Here is an 11694-nt window from a genome sequence, read left to right as displayed (position 1 = left end):
TTATTCCACAAAGTGTTATATTGAATGAAAACACTATAAATAATAGTAGGAAAACATGATACAAAATGGACGTATCAACTCCCCCAAGCTTAGACCTCGCTTACCCTCAAGTGAAAGCCGATATCGCTAATCATGTCCACACGTTTGGAGAGAGGGGTGGTAATAAAAAAATACAGTCATGGTAGCACCATGATCATTATTATAACAATAATAAACTCTATCATAAAACTTCTCATGAGCAAGTAAGAATGCATCACAACATCAAAGTATATGGAATAAACTTTCTTCAAAACTAACAAACTATGTTCTCAGTCAGCAATGCAATTACAGTTCATCATATTTTCGTGAATGGTATCATGTCGGAACCTTTTAAGCAAGTCCACATAATCAACTATCATTAGTCTTCTATGATTGCTAAAACTCATACCATATATATGGAGCAAAACGTTTCAGCAAGACACATCTATACTACTAATAAAAGAGAAAACTATAATTATTTTACAACCACCCAAACAAATGTACAAAAGATAAATAGAACCATTAGATCTAATTCATTTAGTCGAATCCAAGAGCACATATTGACCCGATGGTCTACCAGCCTGATGATCGGTTGTGATTCAATGTTCTCTCATGGCAGACGTGATCTCGCATTTCCCTAATTTTTGGATCAATCGCCAACCTTGAAAGCACAATTGCTCCCTAGAGTGGTTTTGATAATTGATCACAACATATGCATCATTGGACTAATGTGTTTTCCAAGTATATTTCAGAAAAGTTCCAAAGATGCTATGCTTAAGGTTTATGTGGAGAAAGGAATAATATTAGCTCAAGCTTCAAGCTAGAAGACTCTTCATTTTATATTTGTGAGAAACCACTTTTGAGTCCATAGGAAAGCCAATACTATTAAAAGGGGGTGAGGTAGTAAATTGAAATCGTTGCTCAAATGCTCAAAGTTAGCCACCAAAACACCCAGTCATTTTTCCCACATATCCACTCTATCAAGTTCCACATTCACAAATTCGGTGTAACCAACATTTCCACATCGGACCCACCGAGTTTGAACCTCAGACAGAACCCTAGCCATTTCCACCAAATCGATGCGATCGAAACTGCATCGGTGCTACCAACTTCAGTGTGACCAACATTTGTTGCCAAGATACACAAAATTTGAATTTCCGAGTTGGAGTATCGGTGCCACCCAGTTTGGTAATCCGACCGTTAGTCACCTTTTCCATGCCACCGAGTTCTATATATTGGTCTCACCGAGATTCAAAAGTTCACACCTTTAGTACTAGTTGGTACCACCGAGTTGTCCACTTCGGTGTCACCGAGTTTGCACTTTTGTGTGTAACGGTTGGATTTTGGCTGCTGCCTATATATACCCCTTCACCCAACTCTCATTCGAGGGAGAATCACTCAGAACATACACTTCATTTCCAGATCCATTTTCTCAGAGATAACCACCTACTCATGTGTTGAGACCAAGATATTCCAATCCAATCATTTGAAACTTGATCCATAGCCTCCCCAAACCGCTTTCCACCAAATCAACCTCTTCTACCCATTCATATTCTATGAGAGAGTGATTTGTGTTGAGGATACTATATTTAGAAGCAAAAAAGCAAGGAGTTCATTGATCTACCCCATCTATTACCTTTTGGAGGGTGGTGCCTCCTAGATTGGTTAGGTGTCGCTTGGCAGCCTCCTACTTCATGTTGTGGAGTTGAACCAAGATGTTTGTAAGGGCAAGGAGATCGCCTACTTTGTGAAGATCTACCGTGAGTGAGGCTAGTCCTGTGTGTACAGAAGCCGTGGTAGAATAGACAAGGCTGCTTCTTTGTGGACCCCTTGTGGGTGGATCCCTCCATGGAGTCTCGTAGTCGTTCCCCTCCGTGGGTTGAGGTCTCCACTAACATGGATGTATGATAGCGCCACCTATCGGAACCATGCCAAAAATCGCCGTGTCAACCTCATGTGTTTGATCCCCCTACCTTACTCCTCTACTTTACACTTGCACGTTTACTTTCCGCTGCTATACTATTAGAACTACATGTGTAGGGTGTACTTGACCTGTTATAACTGCCATAGCTGCCTCTCAAGTAAAATTGGCAGAATGCAAAATTTTAATATTGTCAAGTAGTCGAATCACCCCCCTCTAGACATACTTTCGATCTCATAAGTGGTATCAGAGCTTTGATCTCCATTTCATTGGTTTAGCAACCTAGGAGAATATGGCATCTAGTGAGGGAAATTATCATTGTAGAGGTCCTTAATTCGATGGCACTAATTTTGCTAGTTGGAATCATAAAATGAAAATGCACATGCTTGGCTTTAATCCTCATGTTTGGGCTGTTATTCGTGTTGGTGGGCAAGGTAACTTCTATGGAGAAGGGCATGAACCAGATCGTGATGCGATAGCTGATGAACTGAAGATGTTGCAACTTCATGCTTAAGCCTGCGATATCATCTTCAACTGCCTTTGCCTCAAAGAATTCAACAAAATTAGTCGTCTTGAGAATGCAAAAGAAATTTGGGATACTTTGCTTGATATGCACGAAGTTAGTGATTCTGTTAGAGAATCTAAGTTGGATGTGCTTCAAAGTCAGCTTGACAAGTTCAAGATGAAAGATGGTGAAGGAGTCGCTGAAATGTACTCTAGGCTAGCTCTCATCACTAATGAGATTGCTGGCTTAGGAAGCAAAGAGATGACTGGAAAATTCATCATCAAGAAGATACTTAGAGATCTTGATGGCAATTATGACCCAGTGTGCACATTGATCCAAATGATGCCAAATTACAAAGATCTCAAGGCAACTGAAGTCACTGGTAGGATTGTTGCTCATGAGATGTCACTCAAGGACAAAGATGAGATGCACAACAAGTCAAGTGGTGCTTATAAATCTTCATGTGATGCTCCCGCTACTTCAAAAGACAATCTTGTCATTGATGAAGAGATAAGTCTCATGGTCAGAAAATTCAACAAGTTCTACGAGAGTAGAGGCAAAGATAGAAGCTCAAGTTTAAGACATGATGAGAAGCGTTCGTCGAGTCGTGACCAAAACTGCTACAAGTGTGGGAAGCCCGGACACTACTCAAATGAGTGCTCGGCTCCCTACAAAAGAAGAGAAGAGTCACCTCGAAGACGAAGCTCAAGAGACGAGTCACCTCGTAGAGAGAGAAGGAGTAGAGAAGATCACTATGGACGAAGACACTCACGGAGAGGCAAGGAATTAGAGAAGAAAGACAAATACACCAAGAGCAGTTCAAGAAGAAGACATCAAGCTCATGTTGGTGAATGGGTGCCTCGCTCCGAGTGTGATCACCACTCCGAGAGAATCTATCACTCCAACTCCGACTATAGTCAAGATGAAGGTGTTGTCGGAATTGCGCTTGTTTCCACCAACTCCCACGATTTATTTGATTCACCAAATGAGGGAGTCGGAACTGCTTCATGGATAAAGGCCCCATGGTATCACATCCTGAGTATCTTGATTTCAATAGTGACGAGGATGACTTGTTAGGAGAAGATGACTTGCTTCTAGATAAAGCTAGTGAATGCACTGAAAATGAACTGGCTAATTATCATGCTTGTCAAGAGAAATCGAATGATGATGATAAGAAAGAAATTGAACGACTAACTCAAGAATTAAAAACTCTTAAGTTAGCTCATCAGACTACTCTAGAAGATCATAGAGAGGTTGCAAGAACCCATGAGAAGCTATGCTTCGAGAAGCTCAACTTGGAGCAAGAGCATGAGTTCTTAAAAGCAACCAACGATGATATTCGAAAGAAGATTCTTCTTATCTAGCCAAATGATTACTCTTGTCTAACTTTGTTCCACAAGTTAAACCTAGGAACACTAGTAACAATGGCAAGAAGGTTTCTTCATCTAGTAACAACAATGCTAAAGCTAAATCCAATAATGTTGTTGCTAGTACCTCTATTGATTACACTAACATTTCTCTTAGCCAAGTTACACTTGAGCAAGAAAATGATCTATTGAAAGGGATTATAGAGAGAGGTGTCTTCAAGAGTCTTGCCGGAAGTAAGCAATTTGAGGAAATTGTGCGCAAGAAAGGAGGACATCGGAAGAAACAAGGTGTTGGATACTTCAACGTCAATGGAGATGTTTGGGAAGAAGGTCCATATCCCACTCGCAAGTTTGTTCCCTCAAAGGTAAGCAAGGAACAAGGTAATTAATGCATCTTTGGACATTATCCCATGTATGCTTCAATCCATGTCCATAGATATTGTTGCATATGTTCCTTTGGCTTTGGGATTAACCCATGTAGGTGAGAAGTGTATGAAAACAACAAGGATTGCTTCCAACTCAAGATGATCTTCATCAACATTGAGCATCCACCACTACTTCACCTACTTGAAGTCTTGTACGACAAAACCCAAGGTTAGTTGATCCCTCTTAATGGGGATATCATATCAAGGGGGAGCTTTACTCTAAGACTTGAGTATAAGCATCTCCTAAGGATATGAACGCATTAATGCTTATGTAAAAGTGGTAACCCCACTTGTGTTTAACGATGAGTATGACCTATGATCAAGTATTCTTACTTGGCTCCTATGTCAATATACTCATATATAGATGACTTCGTCATCACCCAAGTGCTTGATAGCTACTAGGATGTGTGTGCATGTTCACCATGTTTTATTCATCATTCTTATAGTGTGAGCATGTTGGTCTGCATGTGTTTGATCATTCAAGGACATCCAATTGTTGTTATTTGGCTTTTGATTTATCTTTTGCCAATTGGATGGACAAGAATGCATAGGACCCTTCTCTAGCTATCTATGCTATCTCATCTCAAGTTCTATTCATGCTTCATCACAAAACTTGAACAAGCACTTGTCGATCCCTCTGTGTGAATGTGCACTCGGAGTTCCGTATCGTCAAAGGCTGCCTTCCAAAACCTATTTGAAAAACTCGGTGTGACCAATTACACCAACTCGGCGCCACCGATTTTTCAAAGTTGACCAGGTTTTCAATCTCGGTACCACAGAAATCGCCAACTCGGTTACACCGAGTTTCCCTATCTACTGACAGTTGAGGAACTCTGTGACACCGATTTTGCCATCTCAGTGACACCGACAGCGCATGGGTATATATATCCACGGACCAACTCTTTGACTTCACTTCGTCAAAACGTTTCGTTCGACAAAACCCTCGCTGCCCCTGAGACCCCAGGTTCATCGCCTTGACTCCCCAAACGCTGTCGCCTCTAGGGTTCGCCGCCATCGACGCAATGTGCTCCGCCGTCATTGCCGCAGCCGAACCGCCGCCAAGTTAGGGTACGGATCTGATTTCCCTTGCGTTCCCCGTCTAATTCTTACGCATTGGGAAATTTTTTCTTTGAGCCACCTTGTGCAAACCCTTCATTCCACCAGATGAATCTCGTAGTGTAGAAGAAGTAGAAATTTCGGATCTGTTCTGCCACATCATGCAATTCGGTGAGACCGAGTTTGCAAAATCGGTTCCACCGATTCCTGTTTTAGGGTTCCGTGAGAACAACTCGGTGAGACCGAGCATCTCTTTTCGGGCCACTGAAAATGACTGCCAAGTCTTTGTTAAGCGAGTAAGCCTTCTCGGTGACTCCTAAAACGCCAACTCGGTGCCACCGATTTACATCGTGTAGAAGATCATACCCTAAGTTTCAAACTTCAAATTTTGAAACATTTGAATTTTGTGATGCTCATCCATTCTTTCATTCCTATATTCACTTCACAGGTTCTACTGTTACTGTTGAGCGTGTCTGTGAGTATGTCAGGTTCAGATGATAGTCAGAATGACTTCAGAGAGTAGAGTGTCGAGATGGACTCACACACAAGTGCAGAAAAGACTGCTTCAGACCCTAGTTCTCCCAGTTCTGATGGCTTGCCCAAGGCAGCCACCAGGCAAAGGAGGAAGATAGTTTGTGATGAGGAAGACTCAGACTTTTTGCCAGAAGAAACTTCAGCCCCTTCTAAGGCTCTTCCAAGGAAAGTTGTCAGGAAGATATCTGCTAGTGCTGCTGATCTGAGAGCACCTGATTATGCCAAGAAGAGCAAAGCAATTGCCAAGGATGCACCTGCAAAGAAGGCTGGTGTGAAGAGGCCCCAGAAGAGAACTATCCATATTGTTGACAGAAAGGCTTCTATGTTTGAAGATCCAAAAGAAGCTGAAGAAGAAGCTCCCGAGGAGATCCCAGTTCCTCCCAAGAAGAAGAAGCTGATGGGAGATGCAATGAAGTCTGCTCCTAAGCCTGCTGCTAAAGCAAAGAAGGTTGTAGCTTCTAGGAAGACCACCAAAGATATACATGTAGCTTCCAAGAGCAAAGGCCCTGCATCGAGTGCCCATGCTACAGAAGATGAGAATGCTCCAATTCTAAGGAAGCTCAGACCATTCCTTCCACTCCACAATGATGCTCATCCTGTAGCAGAAGATATGAAGAAAATGAAGGATGCAGGACTAAGAAAGTGGAGAGCTATTGATCCATATGCTGTCATAAGAAGAACTATTGTTGATCCAAGGTTTCACACCAAGGAACAACTAGATTTTTATGAGACTGTCTTGTATGACAAGAGTCCTGTCTTCATTTATGAGACTGGGCATACATCAAGGAGAATGAGAATTTCTTTCCACATGTTCAAGAGAACTTCAAGGCAGTGGGCATAGAAGATTTTGTTGGGAAGGAGATGACCCCATGGAATGACGAGATGATCATGCAATTCTATGCAACTATTCATTTCTATGATGAATCTTTAGTCTGGATGACCGATGGACACATGTACGAAGCTACAAATGCTGAATGGGCTGCAATCATTGGTGTTCCCAAGTAGGAAGAAGCAGATGTAGATGTGTATGTAGATCCTAAGAAGAATCACAACTGCATGGCCAATATGTACAAGACCATTCCACATCAGTACTTGGCCAGTCACAAGTTTGGTTTAGTATATTTTCAGCAAGCTGGCATTCCCATGACGAACACTATACTACGATACACTCTCATGCCCAAGTCAAGAGATGAGAAGATGATTAGAGGATATTCTATCAATGTGCTGAACCTACTTGATACGCATACCAGATTTAGAGTGATGGACTTGATAGTTGAGACTATCCAAAGAATTGCTGCAGATTAGAAGAGATCCTGTGGATATGCACCTTATATTCAGATGCTCATCAATGCCAAGCTAGGTAAGCATGCATATCAACTTGATCATCCACATCTACCTCTTCAGCCTGAATTTGAAGATAATGAGGCTGTGATGGATGACAGTGATTCCAACTCAGGTGCATCGAGAATGGCAACTGAAGTTGCTAGAAATAGGCCACCTCCAGTTCCACAGCTTAGAACTCAAGCTGAGAAAATGGAATTTCTAGTGATCACTATTCAAGGCATGGAGAAGAACATCGAGGAGATTATGCAAAATCAGAAGAGTCTTGAGAGAGTTATGGAGACAAAATTCCACAGTTGACCACCATTGTCAGACAACTTCAACATGAAGTTGACTCTATGGAGATTCCATGCTCAGAGGATGAAGATGAAGATGCTGATGATGACGAGGAAGAGTCTCCTCCTCCCACTACTACACAGTTCAACACCAGGCCTAGGTTAGTTGTTGTTCCTGCTCAGGAGACAAGATAGACATCTTCAGCACAAGCTTCAGCACCTTCAGCACCAGCTCCAGCTCAAGCTCCTTCGGTATCAACTCCTCTAGCTCTAGGACATCCAGCAGAAGCCTTTGCATATGCTATTCTATCGACTCCATCATCAGCTGCCCAGAGAGACGAGCACTTCTATACTTTTGAATTTTTTGGTAACTTGTTGGCAAAGGGGGAGATATGTATAGATCACAGACTTTGTGTGAGAGAGAGCTTTTGACTTTATTTGCTCTCCTATGGTTTTAAAAACTTTGGTTTTTTGGATGAATTTATCCTATCTGTGTGATTGATCATACACTTTATCCTGTGTGATGATACGATATCATCTTTTAGCTATCCTCGTGATGATCACTCACTTATCTTGTTGGTGTCATATGCTTTGCTATTATTTTTACGCACCACCAAGATGTATGTGACATGGAAGAGTAACCCATGCTCCTAATCGATTGTGCATTTGCATTCAAACACAAATTTTAAATAATGCACAAATTTAGGGGGAGATCTTGCTTTTCACATACTTCTCAAAGTGTTGATGCTAATCATTGATTATATATTTTGTCGAAGCTTTGATCTATATGTTGTCCCTAGGGTGGTTTAGATAATTGATCACAACATATGCATCATTGGACTAATGTGTTTTCCAAGTATATTTAGAAAAAATTCAAAAGATGCTATGGCTTAAGGTTTATGTGGAGATACCTGATACGTCTCAAACGTATCAATAATTTTTGATGGTTTCACGCTGTTATCTTGTCAACTTTGGATGTTTTATATACCTTTTATATCTTTTCTGGTACTAACTTATTAATTCAGTGCCAAGTGCCAGTTCCTGTTTTTTCTGTCTTTTTGACTCTTTTGAGATCTGATTTTGGAACGGAGTCCAAACGGAATAAAATCCCCAAAATAAATTTTTCCAGAACAGAAGAAGATCGGGGGACTTGAGGGGCAAGGCAGGGGGCCCACAGGGAGCCCACAGGCCCTGTTGCCGCGGCCAGGGGGGCCCGCGGCAACCAGGCTTGTGGCCTCCCTGGCGCTCCCCTGCCCTAGCTCTTTGGCCTATAAATTCCCTAAAATCCCAGAAAAAATCAGGGCATCCACGAAACCACTTTTCCGCCACGCAAGCTTTCGTTTCCGCGAGATCTCATCTGGAGACCCTTCCTGGTGCGCTGTTGGAGGGGACTTTGGAGTTGGAGGGCTTCTACATCAACATCATCGCCTCTCCAATGACTCGTGAGTAGTCCACTTCAGACCTACGGGTCCGTAGTTAGTAGCTAGATGGCTTCTTCTCTCTCTTGGATCTTCAATACAAAGTTCTCCATGATCTTCATGGAGATCTATCTGATGTAATCCTCTTTGGCGGTGTGTTTGTCGAGATCCGATGAATTGTGGATTTGTGATCAAATTATCTATGAATTATATTTGAGTCTTTGCTGATTTCTTATTTGCATGATTTGATATCCTTGTAAGTCTCTCCGAGTCTTGGGTTTTGTTTGGCCAACTAGATCTATGATTCTTGCAATGGGAGAAGTGCTTGGTTTTGGGTTCATACCGTGCGGTGACCTTTCCGAGTGACAGAAGGGGCAGCAAGGCACGCATCGTGTTCTTGCCATCAAGGGTAACAAGATGGGCTTTCATCATAGATTTGAGATTGTCCATCGACATCATGTCATCTTGCTTAAGGCGTTACTCTGTTCTTATGAACCCAATACACTAGATGCATGCTGGATAGCGGTCGACGTGTGGAGTAATAGTAGTAGATGCAAAAAGTATCGATCTACTTATTTTGGACGTGATGCCTATAGATATAATCATTGCCATAGATAACGTCACGACTTTGCGCGGTTCTATCAATTGCTCGACAGTAATTCGTTCACCCACCGTCTACTTGCTTTCATGAGAGAAGCCACTAGTGAACACTACAGCCCCCGGGTCTATTCACAACTATCGTCTCCACTTTTATTTTTACTTTGCTTTGTTTCCTTTTTGCTTTTAGTTCTCACTTTGCAAATAATCTATAAGGGATTGACAACCCCTTCATAGCGTTGGGTGCAAGCTTTTTGTGTTTGTGTAGGTACTTGTGACTTGAACGCTCCTCCTACTGGATTGATACCTTGGTTCTCAAACTGAGGGGAATACTTACTGCTTCTGTGCTGCATCACCCTTTCCTCTTGAAGGGAACACCAACGCAAGGCTCCAAGGCCGAGGGGGAATCCTTTGCATATTTGCCAAGGAAGTCCCTGTAGGTGTAGCCAGCAGCAGAAGGACCTCTGACGCCGTTGCCGGGGAAGGTCTTTTGTTGCCATAGCAATACCCCTTGATGCAAGAAAGAAATAATATTGGCTCAAGCTTCAAGCTAGAAGACTCTTCATTTTATATTTGTGAGATATTGATGACGAGTTGATGTATATACTTCTCGCCCCTCGTTGGATACCCCAAGTGGAAGGTGGAGATGTAGTCAGCAACAAATTTCCCCTACACGAAGACTGTAAGGTTTATCGAACCAGGAGGACTCCTAGGCTCAACAAGTAGGTGTCTTCCACCCTAGCGCTAGCAGAAGACGTGGACCTGTACACACGACAAATAACTTTGCTCCCAACGAGTACAGAGAGGTTGTCAATATCTCCGACCTTGTAGTTTGCAAAGGATCAAAACACAAGCGGGAAGGTAATAGTGATTGCAACAGAAAAGTAAAGGAAAGCGGTAAATGATGGAGGTGTAAACAATGATGGTGATATGGACCGGAGTCACATGATGTTCACTAGTGACGCCTCTCTCCCAAAAGACGATAAACAACTATGCTAGGGTAAACAAATCACAGTTGGACAATTGACAAAATTATGATCGCACCGCAATGCTAATTATGCTCCTTGATAGTTAGAGGTTCAATAGTAATGGGCAGTATGCCAAGACAAGTAGACCGTTTATTCATCAGCAACTACTTAGTAATCATCCACCTTGATATATCTATCCAGAACATCTCTTCGGTATTAAGTTGCGAGCCCCACCCAAAGTGTAAACTCAAAGCAACGGACAACTGCATTAACGAACTATGCGTAAGGTAAACAATCCTTGCAACCATGGTCTGCGAGGGTTTCCTCACGGATCTCTAAATACAGGCCAAAGGAGGGCACCGGGGGAGGTGGGACCCACCCAGACGACCTCCTGGCGCGGCCTAGGGCCTGGCTGCGCCAGCAGGCCGCCTGGGAGGCCCGTGGCCCCCTCTGGCCCTCCTCCGGTGATCCCGAAGCTTCTGTTTCGCTGATTTTTTATATATTTTTCTGGATTTTTCTGGGCTTCGGAAAATTGGGTAAAAGCCCCTACAAAATAGACATCAGCAGACAGAAACTAGCACTGGGTGCACTGAGTTAGTAAGTTACTCCAAATATGTGTAAAATGATATAAAAGTGTAGCAAAACATATAACAATGTCACCCAAAAGATCATGGAACAAGCAGAAATTATAGATACGTTTGGGACGTCTCAGATATCAATTTTGAGTCCATAGGAAAGCCAATACTATTAAAAGGGGTGAGGTAGTAAATTGAACTGATTGCTCAAATGCTCAAAGTTAGCCACCAAAACACTGATTTATTTTCCCCACATATCCACTCTGTCAAGGTCCACATTCACAAATTCTATGTAACCAACATTTCCACACCGGACCCACCGAGTTTGAACCTCATACAGAACCCTAGCCACTTCCACCAAATCGGTGCAACCGAAACTGCATAGGTGCTACCGAGTTCAGTGTGACCAACATTGTGTTGCCAAGATACACAAAATCAGAATTTCCGAGTGTGAGTATCGGTGCCACCGAGTTTGGTCATCTGACCGTTAGTCACCTTTTCGGTTCCACCGAGTTCTATATATCGGTCTCACCGAGATTCAACAGTTCGCACCTTTAGTACTAGTCGGTACCACCGAGTTGTCCACTTCGGTGTCACCGAGTTTGCACTTTTGTGTGTAACGGTTGGATTTTGGCTGCTGCCTATATATACCCCTTCACCCACCTCTCATTCGAGGGAGAAGCACTCACAACAC

The sequence above is a fragment of the Hordeum vulgare genome, chromosome 6H (assembly GCF_904849725.1).
Source record: "Hordeum vulgare subsp. vulgare chromosome 6H, MorexV3_pseudomolecules_assembly, whole genome shotgun sequence".
Taxonomy (NCBI): domain Eukaryota; kingdom Viridiplantae; phylum Streptophyta; class Magnoliopsida; order Poales; family Poaceae; genus Hordeum; species Hordeum vulgare.
The sequence above is the reverse complement of the archived record's forward strand: the minus strand, read 5'-3'. Positions refer to the sequence as shown.